The sequence below is a fragment of the Colossoma macropomum genome, unplaced genomic scaffold, assembly GCF_904425465.1.
Source record: "Colossoma macropomum unplaced genomic scaffold, Colossoma_macropomum, whole genome shotgun sequence".
NCBI classification, from domain to species: domain Eukaryota; kingdom Metazoa; phylum Chordata; class Actinopteri; order Characiformes; family Serrasalmidae; genus Colossoma; species Colossoma macropomum.
In genome coordinates, this window is record NW_023494785.1 from 20,480,591 (window position 1) to 20,494,407 (window position 13,817).

The following is a 13,817-nucleotide window of genomic DNA, read 5'->3' on the forward strand; positions in this document are numbered from 1 at the left end:
ACTCAAACATTTTTGTAGCCCTTTCTTGTAGCATTTATTTTGCTTTTCATCCCATTACATAGTAGCTTTTGTATTTGACTTGACAAGCTCATGACAGATTTGCCATTCAATAGTGCAATTATTTGCGCTGCAGGAAAAGTCACTGACCACAGATTCTGACACAAAATCAGTCAAGTACCAACACATTTTCTTTTATAGTTGTTTAAAGGCCTTGGGATCTGTGTAGATCTGCCTGAAAGCAAACACATGAAAGGTCATCAATGTGTGAAATCAACCCCAATACCCATAAGCTGTTGCAGTAAGAAAGACAATCATTTGCAAGACCTTTGCCTTCTGTTACAAACACTTTCAAACCCTGAAACATGTTTTTCTGATGAGTTTCAGAATTTGACAACACTCAAATGTAAAAAATATATATATATATATATAGTTTTTCTTTGATACAAGGAACAAGAGTAAAGTATTTCTTATATTTCCCTATTTCCTACTATTACACATAACAGTACTACCACAAATAATACTATGAGTACATAACCTTAGGGTGATCTAAGATCTTAACTCTTTACTGAATGGTGTTGCCTTTGAAAATGACTCTCTCTCTCTCTCTCTCTCTCTCTCTCTCTCTCTCTCTCTCTCTCTCTATACATATATGTATATATATATATATATAAAAAATAAACAATACATATATAATATATATAGCATATATCTGGATGCAATAGCATGTGACCTGGAACATGGAACTGCACACCACAGTACATACAATGATAGTAAATTAATGCATTGCTATTCAATATTTTGGCTAGTGACATTTGACTAACAGTGACTGCACAGACTCGAACTATTTACTCATATTTACTCAAACTATTTACTCTGCTGTCTCACAATACACTGAGCTTTTCTTGCATTAATACTAATATATCATCAGTATAGGCTTCTCTTGGTAGTCACTGATGTTTATAGATTTGACTCTCATTTTTACTGTGATACACCCCTAACAGTAGTCACTGGTTTTCACAGGTGAGTGACTGATTTTCTTAGATCTATTTCTCACTGTTACTCTGACAGGCCTCTAACAGTTACTGTAGTCAATGGTTATCATTGGTTAATCTAAAATGGTTAATCTATGTTATGTCCAATGACAGGCTGGTTTCTTTTTATTTTTCTCTGTATTCAGTACAGAATATTGTGGCATCGGTGTATAAGAAGACTTGGGAAACAGTGCTTCAAACGAGTCCTCTTTTATTGAACATGCTGCAGGAGAGACCCACCGTTCTGCACTAACAAATACAGCAAGTTAGCCGGCAGGTCATTTCTAGCCCTATATAGTCCGATCATGGTGGACACTACAGACCCTCCTTTAGCCCAGCACAACGAAGCTCCATATATGACACAGCTGCTCTTCATTAAAGTAACTACACAACTTGTTTACAAATAAAGTCTCCCAAAACACGCAGCACCTCTGTGAACCTCCGCATGGCCTCTGCATGGCCATATCTCCCACACATCCACAGCCAGTAGCGGGTCACAACAGTATTAATTATAAAATTTTATCCTTCATTCATATCACTCTTTAGTTATTGTTTTGCTATTTGGTGTCGACCAGCAGAGGATAGGTTCCCCTTTTGAGTCTTGGTTCCTCACAAGGTTTCATTCTCTTGCTCTCAGGGAGTTTTTCCTAGCCACTGCCGCCTTTGGCTTGCCCATTGGAGCTTGGATTCAGATGTTCTGTAAAGCTGCAACTCCTGTTGTAAAACCACTATATTGATAAATTTTTACTTGACTTTACTAGAACTATAAAGTTCACCTATATGGAAAGTAGGAAAGTAAGAACTTAGGTAAAACATATAAGAACATATGGTGGTATAAGTTCATTGGGTTCTGCCATTGCCTTGTAATCCTTTTCTTTTCTTTTCGATTTACCAAATTCGAGAGAAATTAGCCTTAGACATTCACTGACATACCTTTTCCTAATGAACCTGGACTAATGGAGCCCCAATCAGGCAGAGGGTGATTTGGGGTCATACGGCCTCTGAGTGTCCATGGTGGCACATCAGAGCCATCCTTCTTGTTATTTTATAAGGTCAACTCAATTATGTAGAGACCTCGGGTAATTATTCAATCCGCAAAGTTAATAAACACTAGAGGAGTATCCTCCTGACAGCCTTGAGTAGGACTTTGTCACTTGCAATTCAAATTATAGCTAGACTCAGAGGTGCAAGACACTGAAAATAGACGACAGGTAATGATCTATTGCTTTGGAGAGACTGCTGAAAAAGGAGTTTGTCAAGGGGGTTGGAGAGGGAGGGGGCATATTTAGTGACTTATTTTTCATGCCTTCACTCAAAACAATAGGAAGAACAAAAGAAACTTCCGCTCTTGAATTACTAAGGGAGCTGGCACACTTGTTTCTTGTTCTTGGTGCTGAAATAAAAAATCTGCAGACAAGTAATTTATTCTTTCCCACCCGTTACCACTTTCCATCGATTCTCTGGTGGAATAGCGGTTACTGCAATGTTCTCCATCTACACAGAGTTTACAGGTGTTCTGATGTCCAGAGCTACTTAATACGTCACTGCTAGGAGAACAAAAAATAAGGCTAACTTACAATGCATTAAATCATAATGATCGATTTGCACAAACGTGTTAGATATTTACCACTGGTACTCATACTCTAGAATGCCTTCGCTCCATAGACTGTGATGGATATGGGGCTGAGTTTATAATGTGCACAGGAGTGTCATAAATAAGAAAAGAATTTGTAAGACTTCCAATCGTTCGACTCAAAAATCCCTTGCTTTTCAATGATTCTCAGTGACTGGAGGTTCATGTAGCAATGGGCCTCATGCCAGAAACAGAAAGAGAGAGGTTCCAATGGGTAGCTATTTCTATTGCCACTGAGTAATGTCTCCTCTCTTGAGCCCTGAAGCGTACCACTTAACCTGAATTGCTTCACTTAAAAATATCCCTTAGAATTAATCATTTAAAAGAAAGTTGTATGATGGATGTGTAAGAATTATATCCAACCCAGAGGTCACTGCTCATGAAAACATAATTGTACATCACGGGCAGATGATTTAAATAGCTTGTTGTTCATTCCCAACTTATTCACTAAGTGAGAGAATCATTCAGCTATGAAGGTAGGTCAAAGACATCATGTCAGCTCACTGTGACGTGTGGCACTGCCAATGATAGAATGCCTGTTACTCTGGGTGTTGTATTTCAACCAACAGAATAAGAAATTCACTCAGAGATGGATAGTTGTCAGCCACTGGCATCTCCCAGCAACCCCGCCCCCCACCACCACCTTTTTTTTAAACTCAGTGTGAAATCAGTTGCTATGCAGGCTCTACTGTCTGTCAGCATTATCATTATATCAGATAAGACCTGCCAGGATTAGGGAAATCATTGCTTTTTTATTTGATGGCTGAAAGTTGCAGAAAAGCGTTTTATGTCAGATACTGTGTGCCTGGCTGTGTTATGATGTTTTGCCTTTGGTCTGCCTCTTTAAGGATTACTGAAGCCCTAAAATGAGGCTCTAGCCCAAAAGACCAAAGACTAGCTAGCTGTCATAGTATAAATAATATACTAATATCTGGTTGGAACACTGGTGAGACCGAACTTCGAAAACATGCCTCTACTCACTGTAATGTACATGCAATCTGACTTCTTTTTTTATCAAGATGTCAAATTTTGGATAAATGTGACCTAAATACATCATGTCTCAGATAAGCATGATCTGCTTGGGCTCTTTTCCTTTCAGTATTGAAGGGCACACCGCTAGAAAAGCGTTCTGCGCTGTTCATCACTGAATTACAGGGCAGGCCATCAGCAAGTAGGAGCTCTCCTCAAACAACCAGTTAATCAGCAAAGGTTGTAGAAGCAAATGGCAGCTCATCACCAAAGCTTGTGAAAGCAATGAATGCAGAGTTATTAATGTCAAATCACCAAATTTAGTTTTCAAATCACAGAGCCAATGGGCAAACTTAAACATGGCTGATGTGGTAATAATGACAACTAACCCGCACACACACCTCTCCAAAGTAGAGGAAAAAAACCCGCAAGTTTCTTGACAACTTGCCTTATGGTTCTGTCATCTACTTTCCACCAACTATATGGCCATCTTGTTATGTTTTTATCTCTAATTAACTGCTGAATATTAGAGCATCGGCGACTCTAACTGATGCACACTGCAGACTCCCTGACATGCATCAAGTTTAGTGAGCTCTGATAATTAGTGATTCTGTTTTCAGCCGGCTGTGCTTTTCTACTGAGCCAGTGGAGTAAATGTTTTTGCCGTGCTGTCCCTGACTGCCGTACAGCTTGGCTTCATTTTATACGAGGCCTCGAGGATAAGAGGGGGGCCCCTTTGTTTTATTCACAGCCTCACCAACCCTGTCCTCCACAAATCATTGAGGACAAAAAAAGAGGTGTAAAGTAAACCTTCATCATGGGGAGGGGAAAGTACCTTTTAAGATCTGACAAAGCCTCTGCTAATGGGGGTTATCCATCCTGAGCTTTCAAAATGTCACATACCAGCTTTATTCATTTGCATAACCTCTAAAGCATCCCGGCGAGGGTGAGTGCATTGATTTAGTCGACATCTCACAAGGCACTTGCCATGTTGACACAGCCGACTCCATCAGTGTTAAGGCAGTGCCTAATCCATTAAGTGGACTCTCCAGCAGGTACTTCAGTGGCCTCGCCATAGGCGTTTTCCACAGCCCTCTACATTATAGCTCACAGCACATATCAATATGTTATCATTGCGCAGTCCCTTAGTGTCAATGTGAAATTAATTAGGCTCAGAATTGATTATCCTCCAGGAGATGTCCTCATCTCTGTTCCATTAACAATGCAAAGCATCAATGAAATTAAAACACTGGATACTGTCATAAGACTCTCTGACAGTCCTTTTTCATGACTCCTTTTCATGAATGAATCATGTCAATGTCAAAGACACCAGAAGAAACAAAATATCAGCTCTATTTTCAAACTCCACAAAATTAAGTCACTGTTTTGTTTAGCTGAATGCTTTCTGCCACTGCTTCTATGAATCTGCCCTGAAAGCCACCCACATATTTGAAGCAGGTACAAATTTATGGTTGAGATTGTGAACATTTAAAGAAGACACTCTTTGCACTCCCTCAATAACTTAAAGCGGTGTTCACATGGATGGGATTAATGCAAAGAGTGTCAGAACTTTTTTCAATATTTTATGAGGTAATAATACAGATAACATACAGTGTTTTTTTTTTTAATTGAAATATATACATTAACAACGGTTTTACATTTTGAAAAATTTTAAACAAAGAAAAGATATGATAATTAAATTTAGAAAGAAATAGTCATTATTCTACAGTATTTCTAGCTAAACATTAAAATTTAGGACAATTTGCGATATTGGCCATTTTATGTCATTATAGACCATTTTTAGTCTTTTCTCTTTCATTGAAATACATGTTTCGACAACTCTCAGGTGGATTTGATCTACTCATCAGAAGCTCATTAAAGCAAAAGGAGGGCATACCAAATACTAAGAAATTCTGATACATAAATATTTCAAAGATTCTACTTTTTACTCAAATTGTCATGCTGAAAATATAGTTTGTAATGAAAACATTTGTACTAAATTAGAAAAAATGTAAAATGTAAAAGAATGTAAAAAGAATTTTCTTCAGTGGTCTTATACTTTTGAACCCCAAAGTATATTTGTAAAATGTGTTACTAGGTTAGAGTAATAATACACAAGCAACAGATGAGGATGTAGTCAATATAACATAGTTCTGATTTTTATAAAATAGTATTGTGTGCAGTTTTTTATGTGCAGCTGTGTCTCAGTTTTTTTATAATTCTGTTAACCACATTAAATTTGAGTAACTGAACTAGATTGAATTGAGTGGTAAACAATGTGTTTATATCATTTCTCTTTTCTTTGAAGTTTTCTTGGTCTAACATGTTTTCCTCACAGAAGGTTAGGTTTAGATGTACTATACTTGTTTTGTGAGTTTTACCATGATGGTATTTTGTGTTTATCAGCTTACCAGTTCAGCCTGTGAGCAGCGTCAGTGGTTACTAACAACTGGGTGCATAAAACAGAGGCAGTAAAGTGATTACTAACAACTGGGTGCATAAAACAGAGACAGTAAAAGCCTCTGAAATTAACATATTATTTAATATATATTAAATATTATATCATAATATGTCGGGGTGAGTTCTTAAAAACAGTACTGCAACCAATGCACAATGGCTCATGCAAACTGTTTTCTTAATACTCGTTTTAGCACTATTTTTAATAGTCATAACTGATTGATAGACTATAGGTGGTATGATAGGCTAACTGATCATATATAGGCTATATCAGTTTGAATTGAGTTGTAAATCGTAATTTTTTTAAATTGACTGAACAGCTATTTTTTTGTAATGCATTGAATATATGCTTAGCAAGTCTGCTGCCTGCTTACATAGAATAATAAAGTCCTAAGCTTGTCTCATGAGCCTGTGGGGAAATGCACATCCACAGTGTTTAATGAACCACATATCACCTTTGTTAGTTTGCAATTTGAACATTTAATCCTTGACATCCATTTTTAAACGTAAATCAATGCCTGAAGGTCTTCTAGCCTATCGTCTTTCAGGTAGCGGTGCATATATCTTATGTTTGCAAGCTGCATACACAGACAGATTGTCAGTACTGAGGTGGCTTCAAATGCCAGACCATTCTCCTTGCCTGAGAAGTTTCATGGCTTCTGCAGCGTTTGACCTCTTATTACACACTGTCACCTATCTGCTTCTTAAACGTCTCTGAAATGGTTGTCAGAGAAGCAGGCTCTATGGAGGATAACTAATGGTTATCCAACAATAGTCATTTCAAAGGTCAATTCAGTGCACGGATGTTCTTTAAGGACACAGAGTGCGGCAGACTGAAACTGAACTTTGTTGCTCTCATGGGCTTTCTCAGCGTACAGAAATGATCAAGTGTTCTTTAGCTGCTCCTGGTACCAAAGGAAGCGCAATAACAGTGCAAAGCATAATGCAAGACAGGCATCTCACTTTTCACATGCCTCTGAAGAGTGTTCATAAGAGTCTTTGTGCTTTACCTGGGAAACATTTACTGTACATTCACCCTGCCTTAAACAGAGAATAACAGTCTTACATGCTGGAAAAGTTTGATTTCGCTTCTTGCATCAATTTGTTTATGAGTACATACCCTTATTGTGCTTCGCATTAAATATGCGTCATTTCTAAAATTGGTGCTCCAAATTCAGGACCGAGAGTTGTGTCAGGAGAAAACTCATATCCATCTCACATAGGGTGCATAGAATTAGACCTTTTGGTCTGGTGTGCTGGCTACTGTACTGCCACAACAACGAGAGTCTAGTCCTTGTATGCTCAGAGCAGTAAATCGATTGGGTGGTGTAACATCAGCCGGCTTGTGTGAGCGGAGCAGCCCAGGGTGATTCATGGGAGGCTGTGTGTACTATGATGAAAATCGATGAGGAATAATAAATGAGAAACAACTGAGCGGATTATGGGAGTTATTAAGGCATGCAGGAGAGAGAGAGAGAGAGAGAGAGAGAGAGAGAGAGAGAGAGAGAGAGAGAGAGAAGCCTTGGAGGCAAAGAGAAAATGAAAAACAAATCCAAATGAGCATTGCATATTTGTGTATCTTGGCAAAAACGGGGAAAAAGTCAGTGGGAACAATGTGCTATATGTGATTTACTAGACTTCCAACCCTTCAATTCCAGTTCTATTCCACCTCAACCACATTGATGCATTATGGAGATCCTGTGAAGAGATGTACTGCTCATTTGGTAGGAGAGTTGCAGAGTTAGATGGGATACATGTTGTTACACTGTAGGGGGTCTGAATTAGACAACCATTTTCAAAACACTGTTTCACACACATTGGTTTATCTTTAAGACAACACACTCTAGTGGACCAAAACATTGAGGGGATTAATTCAAATTTATTATGATTAAAATATTGTGGCAGGGAGACTATACCACGAACAAATGAGAGATATAATACTTTGCTGATTTGCCTGCTTTAAAAAAAATGGAAATTGCACAGCAGGCAGGTGAGGAATGAGATAGTGGAGTAGACTCATCAACAGCCTGAGGATATTCCCATTTTAATTAAGCTTTTTCGGTTTGTTTCCCTTTGTTTAGTCCAACCTTTTCAAAACTTGACCCCAGTGACAAAGGGAAAATTAGTGTACTTTATAAATGAGTCACATACTTAATCAGAAATTCTCTGATATGAGTGTCCTGGCATGTTGTTGCTGCAGAGAGAACAATTCTACATGCTAAAGAATGAGTCCGTCTACTGTTTCCCTAAAGGCTTCTGGAGTTCTGTGTCGTGTCTGATATCTGTATTTCAGGCGTAGATGTTTGATGTCATCATTCTATAATGATGAGAGATAATTTGGCCATCAGGTCAGTACTTGCTGTTTATGCTGTAAAATGAATTGTTGTCTGGGAGGGGGAATGTAAATGTAGTCCTAAATATGCAAATATAACAAAAATGCAGATGTATGTCATGCAACAATACAATTTCTTATGTACATTTCTCTGCAAAAGTTTTATTTATTTACTTTAAACGCATGGGTCACCAGTCTTATCCACAAAGGGCCAGTGTGGCTACAGGTGTTCATTCCAATCAAACAGGAGCACACCTAATTCTACTTTTTCAATCAGTTGGTTTCAGTCTTTAAACAATTAATTAGTTATATGACATGTGCTCCTGCTTTGTTGGAATGAAAACCTGCAGCCACTTTGCCCCTTTGTGGATAACACTGGAGACCCCTTCTTTAGTATATTTATTTCATCACTTTAATATAACCTTATCCAAGCTATCTGATCTATGACTTTACCTTTCAACTTTGTAAATGATGTTGCATATTATCACTGTCATATCAAAACCATATATCTTCATTTTTCCCACTTTTTTCCTTAAATCATTTGAGCATACCAACTTTATACTGTGTAAACATTTCATGATGAATGGACCAACAGGAAAAGCCTAAAATCACCTGAAATAAAATCCTGTTACATTAACTTACATTACAAGTTATGAACATTTTTGTCTTTCCTGTGAAGTCACCACTTTGGAGATACAGTGATATGGTAGATTTGGATATGGGTAAATTTTGCTGAAACACTGCATACATTCATATTTGAGCACAACTTAGCAGTGTTGAGTATCATTTTAAATAGTGTTGTGTACCCTCAGTAGCTTATATGATTCGATCACATACTGCAAGTCACAGTATATTATGGAGTATAATGGATTTTTTCCATTTTATTTTTTAAAAGAAATAAATATTTTGAAAAATCAGATGTCTGCAGAAATCAATACATACATTTGATTCTGTCAAATATCATAAAGAAATCTGAACTGATCTTTTTGTACCCTGTTAGTTCATGTTTCTGGTCATTTTACCATATAGCATTTAAAAGACACAGATCTTGTTTTTACATAATCTTCCATCATAATGTGATGACTTTTGCCCACCCCAAAAATATCTTCTTTTTTTATTATGTCACCATGCCACCATCAGCTGGTGGGGAAAAATGAAAAGTAACTAATAATAACTGGTTTTACCTCCCACTCCTAACACCCCACTTATCACTGAGCAAAAATCCTCAGCTAGCTCAGTAACCCTCCATAATAAATTGTTTCTTTTGAAAATATGTCATGATACAGAAGGTAAATGTGTTATGATTTCCAATTAGTGTGACTTTAAAGTCCAACAGTTTTCTTGCATTTTATATTTCCCTCCTGGGGGGCTCTTATAATATTAGTGTGTTTTTGTGCACTAAAAGAATGATTTTTATATGACCATTTTTCATCATGTGTTTTTTCTTTAAAATTAAAGAGACTGTTTTTGGTACTGTGCCTTTAAGACTAGATGTGAAAATGAGCTCTGTTCTGATTGGCTGCCCTGTATAGCGCCTCATTCAAAAAGCAGCCCAGGCTGAAACACTCCTTATAACGTATGTGAATGGGCAGAGCTAAACTGCTGTAGGCTGAATATGTGGATATTTGTAAATGTGTTGGTTTTCATGATATCACAGAACTTTTGCAGCTTAGTTTTTATATATGGACTGAATGAAATGGGGAATGAACAGTATGTTTTGAAAATGTAGCAATGTTCATATAATACATCAAAATCTTTTATTTAAAAATTTAGAAAAGTTTAGTTTTCCCACTCTCTGTCTATCTAGGCAATGCCACTTTCAAGATGGGGCCCAAAGGGGGCCATGGCCATCCTGGTACAATCGCTGGCTCCCCCAGTGGCCCAGAAAGTGAAATGCATATGCATAATATACTGCAAAATATGCTTCTATGTGATATATCACATCAGATACTAGGGCTGTCAGCTAATATTCTAAATCTGATTATATAATCGAATTTTAAGAAGAAAACAGACATTCGAATGTGAAAATTAATATTAATTATGAAAAAAGCATTATTGCAGCTCTCTGCCTCGCAAGTTCTCTCGTGGGCCTGGGCCGCTGCGCTGAATGCACTGTATGATGTATCTGAGTCACACAGCGTCACTTTCATGATTTAAAATGAAATGTAGGTCCGGCTGAAACAAGCTAATAATTCAACAACAGCCGTGTGGTGACGATGGCAGTTTACAAACCAACTCGGCCGCAGAGAGAGTGATTTACACTTCTGAAAAGCTACAGTTAGCTTACCGTTCCAGCACTAGCAACCGATTAGGTTCCTCCTCAAAGTCAAAATCCCCCCTGATAATGGTCGCATTCATGCAGCACTGAAACAATGGAAAGCGAAATGAATGAAAAAGTCTTTTGCCTTAAAAAAAATTTTTTTACTTTCCGTAGTTGCAGTATTGTTTAGTGCTGATTTCTGCTGAGTGAATGCAGCTCCTGAGGACTTGATTTGTGAAAGGGAACGTGAATTTGAGAGGGAACTGAATCTGATGCAACTCTCATGCTGTATTGGTTTGCCCTCTTATGGACTTAATGCACGAAAATAGATATTCAGATGGTTCGAACATTAGTAGAAGGAATAATCAAACATCATTTTTGGCCATTAGACCTAATGCACATCAGATAATTAGTCAAATTAACTGTAAAAGAAGAAACCAAAGTACATCATTGTGCAATTCTTTAACTCTCGTATTAACATACACTCTTGAAAAAGATTGTTTTTCAAGGGTTCTCAAACCCTTAAATACTCAAAGAAACCTCAGCATGATTAAAGGGTTCTTTGCATTATGAAAGGGTTCTTCAGATTAATGTGCTAAAGATTCTGTATGGTACCCAAAAGGGTTCTTTTATTGTTACAAGCTTGACATCGTAACAATAGAAGAACTCTTTTGAGTGCTATATAGAACCCTTTTCAAAAAGGTTCTTTATAGAACCATCAACAACACATTCTGAAGAACCCGTTCATGATGCAAAGAACTCATGCTTCTTTGAGTATTCATGGTTGTTTATAGAACCATTTTCTGTACAAAAGAACCCTTAAAGAAAGATTGTACTTTATAAACTATGACAGCATAATAGAATTCCTGAAATTCAGTTATGTCTGTTGGTTTTATGCCACCCCAAGATTTTCAGTGGCTCCATCTGGCCACCCCTATGAAAAATGTCTGGGGGTGCCGCTGTGTCTAGGTCTCTTATATAAATATCTATGGACCTGTCACTTATGCAGCTGTGACTTTAGGCCAAGGTTATGATAGCTGAATTCATAAGACCAGCTGACAAGACTCTCACGTGTACAGTACATTCAGCACTAATGGCTGGAGTGTGACATGTATATATGTGCACATGCACTATATGTATCCACACTACTCACTATTCAACTGGCAGGATCAATAAATGTCTAATCACAGATTAAGCTGTGTAGTAAGTGGATGGTGACAACAAAGGCGACGGCAGAGAAAGCGAGATGTGGGTGGGGGTCGCAGTGTGGGGACACGGTTATTCATCTTAACCATAGCAATCCATCTTAGCCTGCTGTGTGTTGCCTAAATTTGATGGAGCGCATTTAAAATACCTTGTGATTGCCTCTTTTAGCTTTCATTGAAGTGCCATAATTTAAACAGGGAGGAACGAGTGGCGCTGAGGCAAATGCAGTTTTGATGTCAAACCTGTCACCTCCCCCCATATGTACGCACATTCCAAACATAATGGCAGCTTTAATTTATGACTTCACCAGTTTGTTGCAGGCAATGTTATTTTTCCACTGTTGCTGGCTCCCTTGAAGGATGGCAATAGCACGCAGTCTTTCTGTAAAGGCTTACTGTAGTTCATGTTGTTTCCCGGGAATGAGTGTGAGCTTTAAATATACATGCGCATACAGAAGATAAGGGCTAAAAATCATGATACACAGTTTCATTTTGTAGCACACTGGATGTCTAGTGGAGATCTCTACTCTACAAGTGTCTTCTGTTATTTATTCTTAATACCATGTCTGATCCATGCTGTCTTGTTTGTTTTTCACTGAAATTTCAGCCTCTTAGTTTTTTTTTAGTATCATGTAGTAAGTGAGAGATGACAACAAATTGGGGGGGTAGTGGGGGGGCAGCCTTTTTGGATTTGTAACAAAACATGTTACACATGTACACATCCCTTTTTATGATGGACATCCCAAAGTGGCAGAGAGACTGTTCAGATGTGCTGTAAAGTTAAATGTCAGATAAGGAGGCAGATCAGTCTGACTGGATTTCTGCTTACCTAGATAGAGAGTAAATTTAGTTTAGCCGTAACTTCGGTTTAGCGTAACTGTACCTATAAGTTCAGTAAGCAAACACATCCTCATTCAGCATTCACAACTCATTGAGTTATTTTCATGTTTTATGTTAAGTTGTTATAGATTTGCAGCAGTTCATATCTTATCGGAACCAGCTAAACTGATCAGCTAAACCACTATCTCTGTTTATCTCCTTCTCTCAACTCTGCAGTGCTGAACGGGTGACTGAAGACGCTCAGATTTTTCATCTGAATGCTGTTCAGCAGTCAAAATTATAGCCAAATTAATTGTTGTATTTGTACTTGACCATGTCTCTTTGTTTAAACTTATTGTGCATCAGTCTCTTAAAGATAAAGAATGGCTAGTGACATTGTATCGAAAAAATTGGCTGTGTTTATTCTTTACCTAACATTACATGGGTATGGCATGATTTTTTAAAGCCTAACATCCCATCTATCATTAAGCAATGATCTTGATCTTTTTGCTAATCAGTTAATTCTATATTCCTATTCATTATTTTTAGGAATAATTCATTTTTGTTAATATATTTCTTATATTCAACATTATAGTTGTCTAAAGCCCAAAGCTGGGGTGAGCAACTCCAGTCCTGGAGGGCCGGATTCCAGCACGATTTGGTGATCTTCCTGCTCAAGCACACCTGATTCAACTCACCAGTTAATTGCTTGGTATAGTTGAGGTGCTAGAGCAGGGAAATTACCAAACTGTGCGGACTCTGGCCCCCAGTTCTCCACCTGGTCTAAAGGGTTAATGTGCACCACCTATAACTTGGTGCTAACATAGTGTTGCTCATTCAAAAAGCAGATTATCATCAATTATCAATTATTAGAGCAGAAAATATCATTATTGTAGCAATCGAAATCAGATAAACAAAAGCCTCTTATAAAGTGAGTTAAATGGATTCTGAATATAATTCATAATTTTAAGAAGCAAAAATAATTTTGTTTACTTGACTTCAAGAAATTACTGGAATACTCCATGCTTTAGTTTATGTTAGAACTGTTAACAGTTAGAAAAGTTCACTCTGCTATTTTTCTCGCATGCCAGGTGTCAGACTATCGCCAGAC